Source organism: Mobula hypostoma, chromosome 2, assembly GCF_963921235.1.
Source record: "Mobula hypostoma chromosome 2, sMobHyp1.1, whole genome shotgun sequence".
Lineage (NCBI taxonomy): Eukaryota > Metazoa > Chordata > Chondrichthyes > Myliobatiformes > Myliobatidae > Mobula > Mobula hypostoma.
The window spans coordinates 248,578,800-248,600,307 of record NC_086098.1 but is presented as its reverse complement, the minus strand read 5'-3'; the positions used below and the strand labels follow the sequence as shown (position 1 = coordinate 248,600,307).

The window sequence follows — 21,508 nt, the reverse complement described above, 5'->3', positions numbered from 1 at the left end:
CACACCATCAATGCGATCATAAGAAAAGAGACTAGGATGATCACTCACTGTTAGAGTGATCATCTTTGTGTACCCACTCCAATGCCTCTCTGTCCGCTCCACGTCCTGCTCCTTCAGTTTCTCAGTCAACAAGCAACTTGCTGATGGGGTAGACCTGCAGTACTTTTTAGTTACAGTCCTGTGGGGTCTTACAATCGTAAAAAAAAATACTTTTTAAAAAAGACAACACAAGCTGCTGCGTCTGAGTGTACTGCCTTCTTCTCGGAAGGTATTTCTCCTTCTGTTAAAAGCTTGATTTAGGGTGACGGTTCAAGTTCACTGTTACAATGGCAGGATCAGTCATAGGAGTAGAGTTTGACAGGCTGGGCCATTTCTTCTTGCAGTTCAGAGAAATCAGAGGTTATTTCATTGAAACTTGCAATTACAGGTCGACCTTCACTAATGTGACTACCTGTAATCCAGTTCCTTCGCTACTCCGGCACTGATTATGCTTAATATGATCCTTCTGTAATTCGGCATTTTCACTAATTCGGCACTCCTCAGGTCCCAATGGTGCTGGATTAGTGAAGGTCGACCTGTACTCATCAAAAACACCTCAGGGTGGATGCAAGGAGAAAGTCCCCCTTCATTGAAGCATCTCAGCTGTTTGCCACTAAACTAGGGAGAAATTTCTTAGTCTAGAGGATGGTGAATCTTCAGAATTCTCTACCTTAGAGGTCTATGCAGATTGTCACTGCATTCAATATGAAAACCTATAGAACCAAGAAGTAACCAAGACAAATGGCAAGATGTTACCCTTCAACCATCAGTCTCCTGAATCAGCGAGGGTACCTTCACTCACCTCATCTCTGAGCTGATTCTACAGCCTAAGACTCACTTTCAAGGGGCTCTACAACTCATGTTCTCAGTATTAGTTATTTGCACAGATTGTCTTCTTTTGCACATTGGTTATGTGTCAGTTTTTGTGTGTGGCTTTTCATTAATTGTATTTCTTCATTCTGTGAATGCCTGCAAGACAATGAACCTGAGATTGCATGTATATACTTTGATAATAAATTTACTTAGAACTTATCAGTGTTTGAGGTAAAAGTCTCACCATGACCTTGCTAAATGTTGGATGAAAATCAAAACAAAAACTAGATGCTGGAAGCTGAAGTGAAAACTTGTATCTTGCTGTTATAAAATTCTTAATTTCTCAATCTAGCTCATTGTGGTCTTGCACTTTGTCTTCCTGCACTGCACCTTTTCCATAATTGTAACGTTACATTCTGCCATTGTGTTTTTTCCCTCTTTCTGAACGACCTCAATGTACTAGTGTAAGGAATAATTGGTCTGGCTGCCATGCAAACAAAAGCTTTTCACTGTATCTTGGTACACATGACAAAAGTGAACCAATACCAAACAAAATGGTGGAAACATCTTCATTTAAGGTGTTTAGAAGAACACCCTGTATTTTCGGAGCCATGGCATCATGTGCAAGCTTCTTTAAATGGGGCTAATCAATCCCAGACTCTGGGTGCTCCATTTTGCAGCACGAAGCATCCTTGCAGCCAGCTGAGTTTCAAGCAATGTTTCTTGTGTGTCTGGCTTTCTGCATCGCGGCATTTACAGTTCCACAATTAAGTGCATTCATCATAATCATCATTACTTTAACTGTGATCGTAAATTTAGATCCAATAGAATTCTGATCAATTCTTTGAGTTTCTAACTTTGTGCCCCAAGGGAATTGTAAATCTATTTTCTTTTGAGCCGTGAGCTTGTGACCAGACACGCAGTAATCAAACAGTGAATGATCTGGGTTTTCACACAGTCTTGATTTATTTTGCTTTGCAGAGGATGTAGTGTTTGGAGTCTGATCGTCCTTCAGATCCCTCCACCTTGCTTTCTGTCATCAGTTTCTTGTCCAGGATGACTCTGCCCATTGCGTGACGTCAACATCTTTGGTTTCCGCCTCTCTGAATTGTTCAAGAGACTGCAGCAGGTAAGAGGATTCCTGCTGTCCAGAGGCAGCCTGCTTCAGCTCCTCATTGAAACCATCCCCCCTTACTCCCAGAATTTCTGCTCGTCTGACAGTAATAGTGCATGTCTTTCAAACTTCCCTGACATGAAGATCTTGGATAATACATTCCCAACTCCAGAAGGAATTTTACTACTTCCAGGGGTATCCTTTAAGAGTAAACAGTCAGGTTAGCAAATTCCATTGGTATCCTTGTCTCACCCCCTATATCTACATTCAGGAAGATTATTGTTAAAACCGTCCAGGGCATTATGAATTGTCAGAAATAGGCCTTTGTGTCCTGTCCCTACCGTTTTTGAATTGGCAAGTTGGTGTGCCAGCTTGATCACCTGGATCAGGAGGTAATGTGTCAAGCCTCATCTCCTGCTGAGACCGGACAATTCAACCCAGCTGGTGCTCTGTTAGTGAAATGCCTGCATTCTTCATTGAAAGTTGGATGGCATGTGAAACTGGAGCCTCAGTGGTAAGGGTTAAAATGATTGGTGACACTGTGAACAGCATAGAAGGTCACCTAAAGCTACAGCAGGACATGGTTAAACTGGAAATGTGGGCAAGAGAATGACAGATGAAATTTAACTTGGCATGGACAAGTGCAAAAGGATGCATTTTGGGAAGTTAAACCAGGGCAGGATATACATGGTGAATGTTGGGGCACCGGGAAGTATTTTTCAATAGAGAGACAGTTAGGCCCACCAGGGCATACTGGGGCTATTACATCACCAGTGACCCAGGTACAATTCCTGCAGCTGTCTGTATATTCTTCCCATGACTGTGTGGGTTTTCTCCGGCTGCTGTAGTTGTACAGGTTAGTAGGATAATTGGCCGTGTGTGTAATGGGTGGCACGAGGCTGTTGGGTTGGTGAGCCTGTAACTGTGCTATATCTGTAAATAAGAGTTGGGGTGTATGTCCCTTAGGCAGTCAGCAAATCCACCCTGACGGTCTCCCAAATGCTTATTCATACGTACAGGCTCTTCACTAATCAGTGCCGTTAACCTTGGAAGATCTGTAATATGACAGGATTCAGAGCATAATTTATTGACACAGTGTAGGAATTTTGGACCTTAAAAGCAACTAGCATAAGGCTACAGGAGCAGAATTAAGCCATTTGGCCCATTGAGTCTGCTCTGCTATTCCTTCATTACTGATTTATTATCCCTCTGAACCCATTTTCCTGCCTTCTCTCCATAACCTTTGATGGCCTTACTAATCAAGAACCTATCAACCTGTGCTTTAAATATACCTAATGACTTGGCCTCTACAGCCAGCTGTGGCACTGAATTGTACTGATTCACCACTGATTCATCTGGGTTTTGTGTTTGGTGAAAGAGTTGTGAAAGTCATGCTTGTTCTCAGTGATATAGAGAAGTGATTAAACGATTGCTGTCTTTAGGATACAAAAAGTGATCGGCTGAGTTTGACCAGATATTTTATCTGGTCGCAAGTAGCTGATGTTGCCTGAGCTCATAGTGCAGTAAAAAATAGCTCTACAGAAACAATATCTGTGTGAGTGGTGAGTACATAAAACTGGGTTGAAGCAATTCATTCAAATGAAATATTCCAAGATACTAAATGAATCCGAATCAGACTTATTATCACTGACTTAAATAATGTGAAATGTGTTGTTTTGTAGTAACAGTACAATGCAAAGCCATAAATCACAAAAATGAACTGTTCAAACAGGAGGAATAATGAGGCATAGATTCCTGGACCATTCAGAAGTCTGATGGGGGAGGATTAGAAGCTGAGTGTGGATCTTCATGCTGCAGTGCCTCCTTCCGAATGGTGGGAACGCATAGAGAGCATGTCTCGGTGGTGAGGTTACTTCAGATAGAATAGAACAGAACTTTATTATTGTTGCTCACCACAATGAGATTGTGGGGCTACTTCAATCTATGCAAAATCGATATTTACAATGCACGTAGTGTAACTTAAATTTTTAAAAAAATTATATTTACATGCAAAAAGTGACAACAATATTCCATATCACTTGAAAGGTCATTGGCAAGCTGGGTTGTAGCGTTATTCAGCTGCACAACAGACCTGGGGAAGAAGCTGTTCTTCAGTCGTACTGTCTTGGCTAAGATGTTTCTGTACCTCCTACCAGATGGCAGGAGATTGAACAAACAGTGTCTGGGATGGAATGGGTCTTTAATGATGTTTGGAGCACACCGTAGGAATTGAGAGTTATAAATTGTCTCCAGATCTGGTAATTGAATGATGTGCTCGGCCATCCTAATCACCCCTTGGAGGGCTTTGTGATCTATCTTGCTGCAGCTACAGTACCACACTGTCAGTATGCTCTCTATCGTACATCAATAAAATTTGGCCAGCAATTTTTGGGGCAGATTAGCTATCCTTAAGCACCTCAGGTAGTATAACTGCTGCTGTGCCTTCCCTACTATCGAGGTTGTGTTGCTAGACCAAGAGAACTCCTCAGTGATGTTCATCTCCAAAAACTTGAACTGGAGGCCCTTTCCAGTACCTCACCGTTTATGAATAGTGGAGCTTGTTCCTCTTGCCTTCCTGAAGTCATTTATAATTTATTTTGTTGTCTTGATGTTGAGTGATAGGTTGTAATTCTTGCACTAATCAGACAGTTTCAGCACCTCCCCTCTATATGTAGATTTGTTATTGTTTGTGATTAGGCCTGACACAGTTGTGTCATCTGCAAATATGATGACTGAGTGTGCATTACAAGCAGGAGTGCAGTTATAAGGGATGAGAGGGTGGAGAAGTGGGCTCAGTGTGGGGCATTGGTGTTCAGGGTTGGGGGGGGGTGCTGAAGTGCACTTGCCTAGTTTCACTGTATGGGTACAGTTAGTGAGGAAGTCTGAGATCCAGTCAGAATGTACCAAAGATTCAAAGCTAAAGTACAACCCTAAGATTTGTCTTCCCACAGACAGCCACAAAATAAAGAAAACCATGGAACCTGTTTAAAGAAAAGTATCAAACTCCACCCCCAAAGCGCAGAAACGGCAAGAAAAAAAATGAATGGAAAACACAGAATACAAAACATTAGATTGCAAATAAATTGAAAGAGTCTGGGCATATTCAATTCAGTTCAATCCAGTGCCATGTCTCTCGCTGTCGGCAGGCCATAGCTCTAGTCCGCCCCGATCAAAATCGCACAGAACAGCAACAAAAAGGTGGAGCGGAAACCAGAAACACAACATCAGGTGAACCACAGAGTTCAATCCATAAAACGTGACGACTAAACCTTGTCCAAGACCCATTGATGTTTCTTGGCCTCCAGGCCGTACTGTTCGCTCAAAACCTTGCCAAACTCCCTCGGAGACAAAGCGCTAGATCACTCAATCACACTCCACCAAAATGTAGACCACAGGCTCCAACAGTAGCAGAACTACATTTGAAAGAAAAATATGAAGTAAATGAAGTGAAAGAAGTAGTTTTGTGAACCAGCTGCAACCATCTTTGGTCGCACTGTTAGCTGGCTTCATCTTCTTCTGGACTTCTTCAAATGAGCAATATAGGCATGCTATTCAAGTTACTGTGAGAGTAACGTTTGCTGAAGGATCAGGAAACTTCAGATCAATCTTTACCCTCTAGATCTTGTCTGGTCCTTAGTAAGATAATTGTTGGAGATTGATTGCCGTAACACTGGACAACAAGGATTTTGCTTCCTGAATACTTTTAGTTGTATCTTATGGATTTTGGCCTGCTGATCATGAAAATCACCATGAAATTTTCCTATCATACACTTTTTAAAAATCAGCTATATTTGTTATTTCAATTCATAATTAAAGTCAATTCAAATGTTGCACACAATGTAAACTGAAAAGTTTCCTGTCTCGTCCAGGCATGCGCTGGGCATGCATAAGCAGGGCAGATGCTTTTTTTGCCACAGAGCTGTTGTGTACAGACCAAGTCAGATCATCAGTGATGTGTATACCAAGGAACTTTGAAACTACTCACCCTCTCAATTGCAGACCCATTGATGTTGATCGGGCTGAGCCTGTCTCCATCCCTCCTACAGTTCACAATCAGCTCTTTTGCTTTTTGGACATTGAGGGAGAGGTTATTATCCTGGCACCACTGTGTCAGGGTGTCAACCTCTCATCAGTAGGCTGTCTCATCACCACTAGAAATAAGGCCGGTCATAGTCGTGTCATCTGCAAATTTGATCAGCAGATTGGAGCTGAGTGTGGCAGCACAGTCGTGGGTGCAAAGGGAGCAGAGAAGAGGACTCAGAACACAGCCCTGGGGGGCACCTGTGTCAGAGGGGTAGAGGTGAGGGAGCCCAAACTCACCAACTATTGGCAATCTGATAGGAAGTCTATGATCCAGCTGCACAAGGTGGGGTGCGGGCTGAGGTCTCTGAGCTTCCTGTCAAGTCTAGAGGGAATTATGGTGTGGAATGCTGAACTGTAGCCAAGGAACAGCATTCTAATGCATCCCTTTTCTTCAGGTGAGTGAGGACGCTGTGCAGTGCTGTGGTTATGGCATCATCAGTAGACCTGTTCCATCGGTAGGCGAATTGTAGGGGGGTCCAGTGTGGGTGGTAGTATGCTGCAGATGTAGTCTTTGCTTATACTTGAGGTGAGTGTGACAGGGCGCCGATCATTCAGTAATGCTACCTTGGTTTTCTTAGGTACAGGGACAATAATGGAGGATTTGAAACAGGAGGGCACTACACACTAGGAGAGGGAGAGATTAAAAATGTCTGTAAGCACACCTGCCAGCTGTTCAGCACACTTTAAGGACGCACCCTGGGGTGCCGTACGGCCCTGCCGCCTTGTGGCTGCTGACATGTTGTTATGCAATTAAATGCATTATATTTAATAAAAGTTAATTTCTTGTTTCTCCAAATTCCTACATCATGTAAGTAGCCTGAAATTTTGAGGCAGTACAGTTTCAAAATAACAAAAAAGGAAAAGGGCCCGAAGCAAAAGTTTGGGCACCCTGCATGGTCAGTACTTAGTAACACCCCCTTTGGCAAGTATCACAGCTTGTAAACGCTTTCTGTAGCCAGCTAAGAGTCTTTCAATTCTTGTTTGGGGGATTTTCACCCGTTCTTCCTTGCAAAAGGCTTCTAGTTCTGTGAGATTCTTGGGTTGTCTTGCACGCACTTCTCTTTTGAGGTCTATCCACAGATTTTCATTAATGTTTAGGGTGGGGGACTGTGAGGGCCATGGCAAAACCTTCAGCTTGCGCCTCTTGAGGTAGTCCATTGTGGATTTTGAGGTGTGTTTAGCATCATTATCCTGTTGTAGAAGCCATCCTCTTTTCATCTTCAGCTTTTTTACAGACGGTGTGATGTTTGCTTCCAGAATTTGCTGGTGTTTAATTGAATTCATTCTTTCCTCTACCAGTGAAATGTTCCCCGTGCCACTGGCTGCAACATAAGCCCAAAGCATGCTCGATCCAACCCCGTGCTTAACAGTTGGAGAGGTGTTCTTTCCATGAAATTCTGCACCCTTTTTTCTCCAAACATACCTTTGCTCATTGCACCAAAAGTTCTGTTTTAACTTCATCAGTCCACAGGACTTGTTTCCAAAATGCATCAATCTTATTTAGATGTTCCTTTGCAAAGCTGAATTTTGTGGTGAGGATGCAGGAAAGGTTTTTTTCTGATGACTCTTCCATGAAGGTCATATTTGTGCAGGTGCCACTGCACAGTAGAACAGTGCACCACCACTCCAAAGTCTGCTAAATCTTCCTGAAGGTCTTTTGCAGTCAAACGGGGCTTTTGATTTGTCTTTCTAGCAATCCTACGAGCAGTTCTCTCGGAAAGTTTTCTTGGTCTTCCAGACCTCAACTTGACTTCCACCGTTCCTGTTAACTGCCATTTTTTAATTATATTACGAATTGAGGAAACGCCTACCTGAAGACACTTTGCTATCTTCTTATAGCCTTCCCCTGCTTTGTGAGCATCATTTATTTTAATTTTCAGAGTGCTAGGCAGCTGCTTAGAGGAGCCCATGGCTGCTGATTGTTGGGACAAGGTTTGAGGAGTCAGGGTATTTATAAAGCTTTGAAATTTGCATCACCTGGCCTTTCCTGATGATGACTGTGAACAAGCCCTAACAAGCTAATTAAGGTCTGAGACCTTGGTAAAAATTATCTGAGAGCTCAAATCTCTTGGGTTGCCCAGACTTTTGCTTGGTGCTCCTTTCCTTTTTTTCACTCAAAAATTGTACAAAACAAAAATAATACACCAATCTTGCTTAAAATGTTGAAAAGAATGTTTAATCTTTAACTTTATGATTTTTGGAGATCCGTTCATCTTTTGCGCCTTGTCATAGGCCTCTCATGGTCTGAGTCGACGTTCCCTCCCCTCCTTCTCTCTCTCATCCTCTACTCACTTAACTATTCACAGTAACAGAAATTTTGACTGGGGTGCCCAAACTTTTGCATGCCACTGTATGTCCTTTCATTCAAAGCATTATTTCGATCACTGCTGCAGGCTTTCCTTTCAGCTAGAGATATAATCCCTCTATTGATCATCTCTAAACCAGGCTGCATTGTGAACCATTTTCCAGGAAAGTTATAAGAGAAAGCCACAATGGCCAAACACAGTTGCATTTATAAAGCACTTCACTGCTAAGGGGTCATCTTGAAGAGCAGTAGATTGATTTAGCACAGCAAGATTCCACAAGTGCCAGTGGCCACTTCATCTGCTTCTGTGATACTGGCTGAGTGCTAAGTACTGGTCAGGCCTTTAAAAATTTTCCTTAGTTTTCATTTATGTCACCCTGAAGTAGGCAAGCAAGCTACCTCCATTGAGAGAGTGGTACCTTTCAGAGTTCATTGCTTCCGGGCAGTAAAGTCCACAGAGTAGGGCTTTAACCCATAACCTGAGCTATTAGAAGTGGTTTTTTTATTGTCACATGTACCTAGACACACTGAAAAAGTTCTCTTGCATATTGTTCATGCAGAATTCATTACATCATTGCAATGAGGCTGTATAAGGTAAAACAGTAACAGAATGCAGAATAAAGTGTTACAGTTACAGAGTGCAGTACAGGTAGACAATAAGGTGCAAGATCATATCTAGGTAGATTGTGAGGGGAAGAGAGCATCTTATTTTATTTAGTAATACAGCGTCAAGTAGGCCCTTCCAGCCCTTCAAGCAGTGCCACCCCAGTAACCCCCGACAACCAGATTAACCCTAACCTAATCATGGGACAATTTACGATCTACCCAGTATGTCTTTGGACTGTAAGAGGAAATTGAAGCACCTGGGGAAAACCCACACATTCCACGGGGAAGGACGTACAGAAACTCTGAAAAGAGCATTGCCAAATTCTGGAATGCCCTGAGCTGTAATAGTATTGCAGTAACTGCTATGCTACCATGGTGCTAGGGGCCATTAATGGTCCTATAACAGTGGGATTGAAGATCTCCTTGAGTCTGGTGATGCATGCTTTCAGGCTTTGTATCTTCTGCCTGATGGCAGAGGGGAGAAGAGAGAATGTCTGGGGTGACTGGAGGTTTTGATTGCTGGCTGCTTTACAGAGGCAGTGAGAAGTATAGACAGAGTCTACTCCTGCCTGAACTGCCCTACTAAGTGTTCCCAGCAGTTCCTCTTGTTATCTCTGATTTCCAGCTCTTTTGCATCACTGGGATTTTTTTGGTACTTTTAAGGGTGATATATAAATGCAGCATGAAGCAGATTTGGGCAGCATTGGGCAGAGAATGGTAAACTTGGTGAGATTTGATTTCACTCAGTAAAAGCCATACAGATTATTTCAATATAATAGTGCATTGAGGATTAGACGTTGGCTTCGTGGAAGAAACCAGAGAGTGGTTGTAGAGGGTTGCCTCTCTGACTGGAGGCCTGTAACTAGTGATGTGCCGCAGGGGTTGGTGTTGAGTCCGTTATTTGTCATCTGTATCAACGCTCTGGATGATGTGGTAAAGTGGATTAACCAGTTTGCGGATGACACCAAGACTGGGGGCGTAGTGACAGTGAGGAAGACTATCAAAGCTCACAGTGGCATCTGGACTAGCTGGAAAAATGGCAGATGGCATTTAATACAGATAAGCGTGAGGTGTTGCACTTTGGGAGGACCAACCTGGGTAGGTCTTACACAGTGAGCAGCAGGGTGCTGAGGAGTGCGGTAGAACAGAGGGAGTTGGGAATTCATCCCTTGTAATTGGCGTCACAGGTAGATAGAGGTCATAAAGAAATCTTCTGGGACTTTGGCCTTCATAAATCAATGTATTCAGTACAGAAGTTGGTATATTATATTGAAATTGTATATGATATTGGTGAGGCACAATTTGAAGTATTTTGTCCAGTTTTGGTCACCTACCTATAGGAAAGATGTAAATAATTGAAAGAGTACAGAGAAAATTTTGAACGATATTGCTGTGACTTGGGACCTGAGTCATAGTGAAAGATTGAATAGAATAGGGCTTTATTCCCTAGATCATAGATGATTGAGGGGAGATCCGATAGAGGTTTACAAAATTATGAGGGGTATAGATAGGGTAAGTGCAAACAGGCTTTTTTTTTAACTGAGCTAGAGGTCATGGGTTAAGGGTGAAAGGTGAAATATTAGGGGGAATGTAAGTGGGAACTATTTTACTCAAAGGGTGATGGGAGTGTGGAATGAGCTGCCAGTGGAAAATTTGGATGGGAGCGGTATAGAGGGCTATGGTCTGGGGGTGCAGGTCGATGGTCTAGATGGCTAGAGGGCCCATTTTTGTGCTGTACTGCACCTCAACAAGGGAATATAGTAAGATTGCAGAATAAAGTGCAACAGCTATGAGGAGGTAGATTGTGAGGTCAAGGGTCTGTCTTATCGTATTAGGGCACCATTTATAAAAGCAGCCTTAATCCTGGTGCTATGTGCATTCAGGCACCTGCCTGCAAAAAGAATTTTAACAAGAATACTGAACTGCCAAGTTGATAAGGGAGCTATGAAGTATGAGGTTTTTTTCTCTCCTACATCAGTCAGTATCATCTGGATCAGGATCTATTTGCAGAGATAAGAGTGTGGCGGTCTGGTCAATCTCTCCTGCATCCCCTCTGAAGTGCACATCCCTTTTGGAGTGCAAATCAGATCTATTTATTTATTTATGATTATTTTATTTTCACTGACATACGTTAAGAAATTTGTCATTTTGCAGAGCAGTACAGTGCAATACATAAAACGTACTACTCAATAGCCACTTTATTAGGTACATCTCATTAATGTAAATATTTAATCAGCCAATCATGTGGCAGCAGCTCAGTGCATAAATGCATGCAGGTGGGATCAAGGGGTCCATTTGTTGTTTTGACCAAACTTCAGAATGGGGAAGAAATGGGATCTAAGTGATTTTGACTGAATGATTGTTGGTGTCAGACAAAGTGGTTTGACTATTTTAAAAACTGCAAAACTCCTGAGATTTTCATACATAACAATCTCTAGAGTTTATGGAGAATAGTGCAAAAAAACAAAAAAAAATCCAGTGACTGGCAGAACTGTCGGAGGGGAATGGCCAGATGGTTTCAAGCTGACAGGAAGGCAACAGTAACTCAAATAACACGCGTTACAACGGTGGTGTGCAGAAGAGCATCTGTGAACACACAGTGCGGCATGTTGAAATTTGAAGTGGATTGAGTGTAAGTGGCCACTTTATTAGATACAGGAGTTATCTTCTGTTGCTGTAGCTCCCCCACTTCAAGATTCGACGTTTGTGTTGGTGTGAGGTATTGAGATAGTGTTCATGGAACCAGACTGTTCAGAAATCTGATGGTGGATGGTAAAATGACTTTATTGCAGGACATATTGCAAGACATACTCCAGATGTGACTAAGCCAGCATTTTTGGAATGTTCAACAGTGTAATATGGGAAACGTGGCCGCCTATTAGAAGCAAGCTCCATTGAATGATGATGTGACAGTGACTCAATAATGTTTTTATTGAAGGGTCTTGAGGGTTGAGCACTGGGAGGCAGCAGCAGTAGAGAATTGTTCTCGGAAGCCAAGCACAGTGCAGCTTTGAGAGAATGTGTTAAATCAAGCTTCCTTCTACCCTCCCAAGGGATATAAAAGATACCACAATTGCTATGTGGGAGCAGTTAAGCTCTCAGGCAAAAGTAATATCCACTAAGCCACGGTTAAAACCTCATTCTATTAAACAATGCCATATGAGAAAAAGTGGACAACTTTTTGGGGGAGTTAACTTTGCACAGTTGTCTGCACTTGGAGGTAGGAAATTTGAGATTTTCTGGGATATAAAGAAATATTCAAGCAGTTTACATTTATGCATTTTCTTTAATGTAGTTAAATATTCCAATCTGATTTGTGACCATACAATTACACATGGAGATATATTGGGTTAGGTAGATTAAAGCTGTCCGAGTAAAATTTAAGGAACATCTTAAATACAGTCTTGCACAGACTGGAGAAGCTGGATTGTTCTCTGGAGCTAAGATGGTCGAGGAAAATTGGAGCAAAACTATGCTGATGCTGGAATTGCTTACTACTGCCTCACAGCACCAGAGAACTGATTCATTCCCAACCTCTGATGCTGTTTATGTGTCCGGGAGGTTGCCTGTTCTCCCAGAGACCACGTACATTTCCCCTGGGATGCTCCAGTTTCTTTGTTACTTGGTATGTTTATCGGCTGCTGTATTACAATACACTGTCTTTAGTATACAGATTTCCCCCGCCATCCGAAGGAAGAGCGTTCCTATGAAACGGTTCATAAGCCAAAATGTCGTAAAGCGAAGAAGCAATTACCATTTATTTATATGGGAAAATTTTGTAAGCATTCACAGACCCAAAAATAACCTACCAAATCATGCCAAATAACACATAAAACCTAAAATAACAGTATCATATAGTAAAAGCAGGAATGATATGATAAATAGACAGCCTATATAAAGTAGAAATACTTCTCTACAACGATTGCCTGCACAGATCTCCATAGCAAAAATCTCACGCAAGCGCTCTCGGCAGAAAATCTCACACAAGCGCTGTTGGCATAAACGCGCTCTCCAGTAACCTTTAAACTATGAAGCTGCTAAATCTACCAAATAACACGTAAATATATACAGCCTATATAAAGTAGAAATAATGTACGTTCAGTGTAGTATCACTTACGGGAATCGGGACAGCGCCGAGCACACTGATGATGATGTGTTAGACTGAGTCGTCACAGGTTGGGTGGTGCAGTGGCCCCCACCCTCCAGGCCGCCAACCCGATACATTGCCGCGAAGCATGCAGTGGTAGCTGGGAGGCACACAGCACATCGTTAAGAAAAAAGCTGAATTCCGATTGCATCGCCTCTGATCTGGGCCGACAGTTACGTGCTAGGCGGCACCTAATTAAGTAGCATGTTTATTTCGGCTTTTCTCTTAAAGATGTGCTGTGTGCCTCCCAGCTACCCCTGCATTCTCCGCGAATCGGTACAGTATCTGTCCGGGGCCCGGGGACTGGGGTGGTGGGACACGGGGGTGTCATCTCATCGTCGATCAGAGCAGGCAGCTCATCTTCTCCTATGACAGCCTGCCTTGATGTCGAAGGTCGAGGTTCGTCGTCTGCTGTGGCTGATGTGGAAGGCTTGCTTGACTGCTAAGCCTCGAGCATTTTTATATCATACAGTTCTTTGTAAGGACTCAAAACATCCTGCAAATACCCTCTAATCCTACGTACCCTTTCAAAATTAAAGTCGTACTTTACCATTGCAGCGAAAATCTCATACAGTTGCTTCACTTTCTGTATTCGGTTGAATTCGGTTTCGATTGTTAACGTTTCCTCTTCCAGTTGCATCAGCTCTTCATCTATCAGTTCTTGGTCATGGGATGCCAAAACCTCTTCAACATCATCTTTGTCAGCTTCCACAAGCCAAACTCACTTTATCCTTGCTTCGTTCACCACAATCGAAACGCTTAATTATGTCTAGTTTTACGCTAAGTGTAACACCCTTACGAGCTCTTTTAGGCTTTTCCGATACCTTAGAACTCATCTTGCTAATGGCTGCTCACAGGCTCATGTTTAAGCAATGCCGTTCCGAATCCAGGGGAGAGCGGCTGCTCGGGGTGCGCGCTGATTTTTTCGCGCATTGATTTTTTATTGCGCGCTGCCTCTCTTCGTAACAGTGAAAACACCTTCTGAAAGCGAAAACAGGGTACTAATGTAGGTCTTTCGTAACAGTGAGGTTCCATAAAGCGAACGTTCGAAAAGCGGGGGACACCTGTATAGGTAAATGAGAGAATGGCACAGGGGCTAATGAGAAATGTGGGGATAATTAACAAATGGTATTAAAGTAGTATTCGTGGAAATGGGTGATTGATAGCTGCTTCTCTGCTCTATCTAGGTCAACCCTTTTGGTCAAGGGTCATTCATCAAAATGAGTAAAGTAGAAAGATGTGGTTTTAATTTGCAGAGAGAAAGTGGAGAGAAAGGGCTGAGAGGAGGTTTGATGGAACATCACAGCAGGTTTAGGGGAGCGCCCACTCCAGTTTAATGACACCCTTCCTATGTATAGTACCCCAAGCACTCTAACAAAATTCTATAGATGTACTGTTGAAAGTATCCTAACCCTTTGCATCATGGTTTGGTACAGCTATTTGAATGCACAGAAACATACGTTGTAGAAAGTAACAGCTTTTGCCTGGTACATCACTGGCACATCCCGCCCCACTATTGGTAGTATCTTGAGGAGGTTCAACATCAAAGATCCCTACCATCCTTCCACAGCTATGAGATACAGAAGCCTGAAGCCTCACACCACTAGATTCAAGAATAGTTACATCCATGTAGCCAATCAGCAAAATCTTAATCACTATGAAACACAATGAATATTTTGCACTATAATGTACTTTATTTATGTTCTTTCTTGTATAAATTATGCATATTTTGTTTTTACTTTATCTCTTGTGAATGCTGTTCATGTGATGCTATGTATCTGATGTTACTGCAAGTTTTTGTTGCATCTGTGCACACATCTACCTGTGCAAATGACAATGAACGTGATTAAAATGTGGCTTTAACCATGTCTTACACAGCTGCTGTATTGCAGAGGTGGTGAGGGGTCAAGGTTGTGCAAGGATTTGACAAGGATGTGAATTTTAAATGGTGCTGGACAAAGAACTGATGTTGGTCATTGAGCACAGTGGTTGATGGATGCAAATACTTCCTTTTTCACGTGAGGTCTCCTATGGAGCATGTTGAGTGGTGTTACAGAGGAAAACCTTTAGGGCAGTTTTCTGTCAGTTATATATTCTAAGCAGTAGTCAGAAGAAAGGCCATTGTTCATAGCCGCTGGGGGAAGAATGTTGGCCAGAGTCCCTACAGAAATCCCTCCAGTTCCTTGCAAACTTCAGATTTCATCCACAGCACCTCCGAGAGGCAATGCAGTTTATTTGATTGATATGTTCAGGTCTCTGGAAACATGAACAGTCTGCTGGAAGTAGAAAGGATTCCTCACCACTCCAGCCCATGTCTGCAAGACACTGAGGCAGCAGGCTAATTAGGACGAACAGCGCTCCTTTGAAGCCTCTGCTGCTCAGTGGCTTCTGCAAGCACAAGACTAGCTGTGCTGCATAAAACACACATGGTGCTATCACACCCCCTTGGCAGCACTGAGGCTGGATACGTGTAACAATGCAAAGAGAAATCTCTCTCTCTAGAGCCCCTTTCATCTCTGGATGTTATCAGGCATCAGTCAGTGTATGGAAAGCAAGCTGCTGCGAACAGCAGTATGATAATCACCCACTGAACTGGTGTTGGTTCACCAGAGAACTCTTATATTGGCCTGGCAATAAGAGCTGTGGAATCTTACGAAAGATGACTCTTGCAGCACACCTCTTGTTCTCCTCTGGGGATTATCATGTTTCAAGTGGCTGGAACAGGGCTTGAACCCATTACCTTCTGATTTTGCTGCCACCAACAGATGGGTGAGGCTGAGTTAAAAGTTAACCTGGGTTGTAATCTCACTTCCTCTTTCCAAGGTGCTAAAATTGCTGAAGAAGGCACAGGATATGCTTACATTTATTGGGCTGGTATTGGGGTATAAGTGTAAGGAAGATATGTTGCATCTATTGTAAAACTTTGGTTTAAGCCATATCTGCAGTATTGTGTGCATTTCCAGTCACCCTATTTACAGGAAGAATGATGTGGAGCTTTGCAGAGAGTATAGAAGAGGCTCAACAGGATGTTGCCTGGATTAGAGGGCATGGGCCATAATGGACAAACTTAGACAAACTTAGGCTGTTTCTTCTGGAGAAGACCTGTAAAAGTTTATAAGATTATGAGAGGCAATGCTAGAATAGATGGCCAATGTTTTTTCCCCCAGGGTAGAACTGGAGGGCATGTATTTTATCAGATGGCATGTTTAAAAGAGATGAGTGGAGTAAGTGTGTGGGGTAATTTTTTTTTCTAGACGGAGGGATGGATGCCTGGAATGGGCTGACAGGTTTGGTGATGGAAGCAGATACGATGAAGACACTTAAGAGGGTGCTAGACAGCTATGTGAATGTGGAGGGACTGGAGGGAGGTGGATCATGTACAGGCAGAAGAGATTTAATTTAATTTATAATTGTGTGTGGTACAGACAGCATGGGACAAAGAGCCTATTCCTGTACTGTACTGTTGTATCTCCTTGTCTTTCTGTCAACAGTAGCTAAATCTTCTGTGCTAGAGAGGAGTATAGGGTGAGGGTTTGTTGGCTTCCTGATAATGAGATGTCACCTTTGCGTTGCCACATGTGGAAAGAACAACTCCTGCTGTGAGTTATGAGTTGTAGGTTATGGATTATTTTTGCACAGGAGTGGGCAACTCTGCATATTGCCCAAGAGAGGAGAAAATACCTTGGGATAAAGGGAAATAGCAGAGATATTTCTCCAAGGCAGAAAACTTACCCAGAAGAAGTGGAGGGCTGCAAGTCTGGTGTGAGAGAGGAGCTCAGAGAAATTTGCATCATTTAAAATCATGATACAGGAGAATTTGAAGAGAAGGTTAGTTATGAGGAGAGATGGGAGAGGCTGCCTGTTTTCTGTGGAGCAGAGGAGTTTAAGAGGGGACATGATTAGTTTTTGTCATCTCATTATAGGAGAGATATAGACAATAGGTGCAGGAGCAGGCCATTCAGCCCTGTAAGCCAGCACCGCCATTCACTGTGATCATGGCTGATCATCCACAATCAGTATCCAGTTCCTGCCTTACCCCCATAACCTCTGATTCCGCTATTTTTAAGAGCTCTATCCATCTCTTTCTTGAAAGCATCCAGAGACTTGACCTCCACAGCCTTCTGGGGCAGAGCATTCCATACATCCACCACTCTCTGGGTGAAAAAGTTTTTCCTCAACTCCGTTTTAAATGGCCTACCCCTTATTCTTAAACTGTGGATTCTGGTTCTGGACTCACCCATCAGTGGGAACATGCTTCCTGCCTCCAGCGTGTCCAATCCCTCAATAATCTTACATGTTTCAATAAGATCCCCTCTCAGCCTTCTAAATTCCAGAGTATACAAGCCCAGTCGCTCCAATCTTTTGACATATGACAGTCCCCCCATCCCGGGAATTAACCTTGTGAACCTACGCTGCACTCCCTCAATAGCAAGAATGTTCTTCCTCAAATTTGGAGACCAAAACTGCACACAGTACTCCAGGTGTGGTCTCACCAGGGCCCTGTACAGCTGCAGAAGGACCTCTTTGCTCTTATACTCAATTCCCCTTGTTATGAAGGCCAGCATGCCATTAGCTTTCTTCACTGCCTGCTGTACTTGCATATGGAAGTTTTAGAGAGGGTGCAGAGGAGATTTACCAGGATGCTGCCTGGATTAGAGAGGGTGTCTTATGGGGATAGGTTGCATAAGCTAGGGCTTTTGTCTTTCAAGCAAAGGAGGATGAGATGTGACTTGATAAAGGTCTACAAGATGATAAGAAGCATGAATCAAGTGAATAGTTAGAGGCTTTTTCCCCAGGGTGGAAATGGAAATGATGTGAAGTATAGACAATGATAATCTGTAGGAAACTTTTCCTCATATAAGAGGCAGATGAAAAAAAAATAGGGTAAGGGGTAAGAGATTTAGAGAAGACCCTCTTTCATTGGTATGTACTGCTGGAGAGAGAGAGTACTAGAGTCACTGAAAGCTAACATGTAGGTAATTGGTAAAGAAAATTGCCATGTGGCCTTATGCACTCAACTCCACAAGCAATACAGTAAAGCTAACTTACCACAATCACCTGGCGGCCTGGCAACTCCACACCTATGACCTTTCGGACAGTTTTGGTTCCCCTTCCCAAGAAACATCACTTGCTATGGCAAGAATGCATTGAAGATTTTAGGACTAACATTATAATGAGAGATTGCAGAGGCTACACCCCTATTCTTTACATTCATTCAGCTTTCAAATGATGAAGTCACCTTATTGAAATGTACAAAGGTTCCTAGATACAATCTTAAACATTTGTTTTTAGATTATAAATCTTACGATCTCATTACATTGAGCTGCCAGTCCTGCTCCTACAACCAAGTCTCACTTGTGCTCTAAGCTCATCTGCCTTACCTACAGTAGTCCTTGCATTAAATACAGACACAACTCAGAACATTAGTCCCATGTTCATTTTGTTAGATGCAGAGAGAATATTTTCCGTGTTGTAGAACTGGGAGCATGGTCTCAAAATTAGTCCTAGGCTACTTAGTACTGAAACGATAATTTTTTTTTTGTTTCTTGGAGGCATCTTGGGAGTTCTTGTGCAGGATTCCCTAAAGGTTAATTTTCAGGTTGAGTCAGTGGTAAGGAAGGCAAATGCAATGTTAGCATTAATTTAGAGGACTAGAATACAAAAGAAAGGCTGAGGCTTTATAACGCATTGGCCAGGCCACACTTGGACTATTATGAGCATTTTGGGGCCCCATATCTAAGAAAAAAGATGTGCTGGCAAAGGAGAGGGTCCAGAGGAGGTTCATGAGAATAATCCCAAGAATAAAAGGGTTAAATATGAGGAGCAGTTGATGGCTCTGGGCCTGTACTCACTGGAATTTAGAAAAATAAGGGGGGTATAAAAAAGTAATGAAAAGAAAAGGAACAATAAGGTGGGGGGAATCTCTTTGAAGCCTATCAAATATTGAAAGGCCTAGTGGGTGTGGAGAGGGTTTCCTATAGTGGGAGTCTAGGACGAGAGGGCACAGAATAGGTGGATATCCATTTAGAAGAGAGATGAGGAAATGTTTCTTTAGGCAGAGGGTTGTGAATCTGTGGAATTCAGTGCCATAGAAAGCTGTGTAAGCCAAGTCATTGTGTCTACAGGTTTCCCCTGCTCTCCGAAGGTAGAGCATTCCTATGAAACTGTTCATAAGCCGAAATGGCGTAAAGCGAAGAAGCAATTACCATTAATTGCTATGGGAAAAATTTTTGAGCGTTCCCAGACCCAAAAAATAACCTACCAAATCATACCAAATAGCACATAAAACCTAAAATAACACTAACATATAGTAAAAGCAGGAAGGATATGATAAATACACAGCCTATATAAAGTAGAAATAACGTATGTACAGTGTAGTTTCACTTAACAGAATCGGGAAGATTTAGCCAAAACCGATTTGTAGAAAAAAATCGGCACATACATGCATCCACACACACCTGCCCGCGCAAGGCTTCACGGTCATGGTAGCCTTTCTCGGGGTAAACACAAGTTTAAAGCGGCCGTCTTTTTTTGTAAAAGTGAAAATCCTCTTTTGGTTAGTGAAAACAGGTACTGATGTAGGTCTTTCGCAAAAGCAGAGTGGTGTAAAGCGAATGTTTGTAAAGCGGGGGGCACCCATATTTAAGGCAGAGGTTGATAGTTTCTTGATTAATCTGCACTTCAAAGGTTATGGGGAGAAGGTAGGAGAATGGGGTTGAGAGGGATAATAATCAGCCATGGTGGGATGGCAGAGCAGACTCCAGTGGCTGAATAGCCCAATTCTCTCCTATGTTCACAATTTGCATCAAGGTCGGGCTGTAGCTTCCGTGTATCTTCTGTAAGACAAAGCCCTGCTGAATGGCCTTCCTCTGTGACCCATTCCTAGTGACATAGAACAGCTGTGCCATGAGGAGATCAAAGTCAACCAAAACAAGTGTCTTTCCAGGAACATTATTTACTGAAAAATGCTGTAAACTCCTTGTGGTTGAGACATTCCACTGAAGCCCCAAACTGGAAATAAAAGATCAACAAGTTCTCCCATTCCTTTATAAACACTTATCTTGTAAAAAGCAAAATAGTTCTCTGACCATCTCACAAAACGCTGGAGGAACTCAGCAGGCCGGGCAGCATCTATGGAAAGAGTACAGTCGACATTTCGGGGTGAGGCCCTTCGGCAGGACTGGAGAAAAAAGATGAGTAGATTCAAAAGGTGGCCATATTTATTTAGTACGCTTGAGAAGTTTAATTTCAGTCCGATGTTTATATCCTGGATTATATTGATATATCATACCCCTATAGCTTCGGTTTTGACTAATAATCAAAGATCTCCCTTTTTTCGATTATTTCGTGGTACTAGACAAGGTTGTCCTCTATTGCTATTCGAGATTCACCAAATATTTTTGGTATTACTCGTGGGAAAGAGATACATAAGTTATCATTATATGCAGATGATTTATTACTGTATATTTCTGACCCAGAGAAATCCATTCCTGCAATTTTATCTTTGTTGGCTAAATTTAGTAAATTTTCTGGTTACAAACTGAATATTAATAAGAGTGAACTTTTTCTGTTAAATATGCAGGTTCCAAATTATAAACGTTTACCATTTAGATTAGTTACTGATTACTTTACCTATTTAGGAGTTAAAATCACCAAGAAGCATAAGGATCTATTAAAGGTTGATTTTTTACCTTTATTTGATCAGATTAAAGGTTAGTGTACTAAATGATCACCAATGTCTTTGTCATTAATTGGTCAGATCAACGCTGTTAAGATGATTATTTTACCTAAGTTTCTATATTTATTTCAAGCACTGCCAATTCTTATTCCAAAATTACTGGGCAATTAATATTCATTATTTAAAATTTTGGACATGGAATTGGGACACGGTTTCAAGTGCACAATGGGTTAATCTTGAATGTAATTCTATTTCAGGCTTTTCATTGGGTTCTATTCTAGGGACCCTGCTCCCCTTTGATTTTTCTAAATTGGACAAACAAATGGATAACCTAATAGTTAAATATACTCTTCAAATATGGTTTCAGTTTCGAAAATTTTTTGGACTGAATCATTTTATTTTAGCAATCCCTGTTGTATCCAATTTTCTTTCTCATCCTTCGTTTTTGGACCAAGCCTATCTAGTCTGGAAAACAAAAGGTATAATACGATTTTCTGATTTATTTTTGGATAATTGTTTTATGCCTTTTGAACAATTATCTAATAAATGTAATTTACCTAGATCCCACTTTTTTAGATATTTACAGATCAGAAACTTTTTAAATACTGTGCTTACTACCTTTCTGATTTCGTATTCTACTGACATAATGGAAAAACATTTAGATTGAAATCCTTTTCAGAAAGGTTCAATAGCAATTATTTATAATATAATAATGAAAATAAA

General features: G+C 42.0%; 1 protein-coding gene across 4 annotated transcripts in view; it reads left to right on the top strand.

The window, feature by feature from the left end:
- Positions 1–21,508, top strand: part of gatad2b (GATA zinc finger domain containing 2B) — a 140,099-nt gene that overhangs the window by 25,617 nt on the left and 92,974 nt on the right. For all 4 annotated transcript variants that reach the window (XM_063041965.1, XM_063041963.1, XM_063041966.1 and 1 more), the window contains exon 2: positions 1,834–1,981. The gene's annotated coding sequence lies outside the window, so the exon portion shown is untranslated. The remainder of the gene's footprint in view (positions 1–1,833; positions 1,982–21,508) is intronic.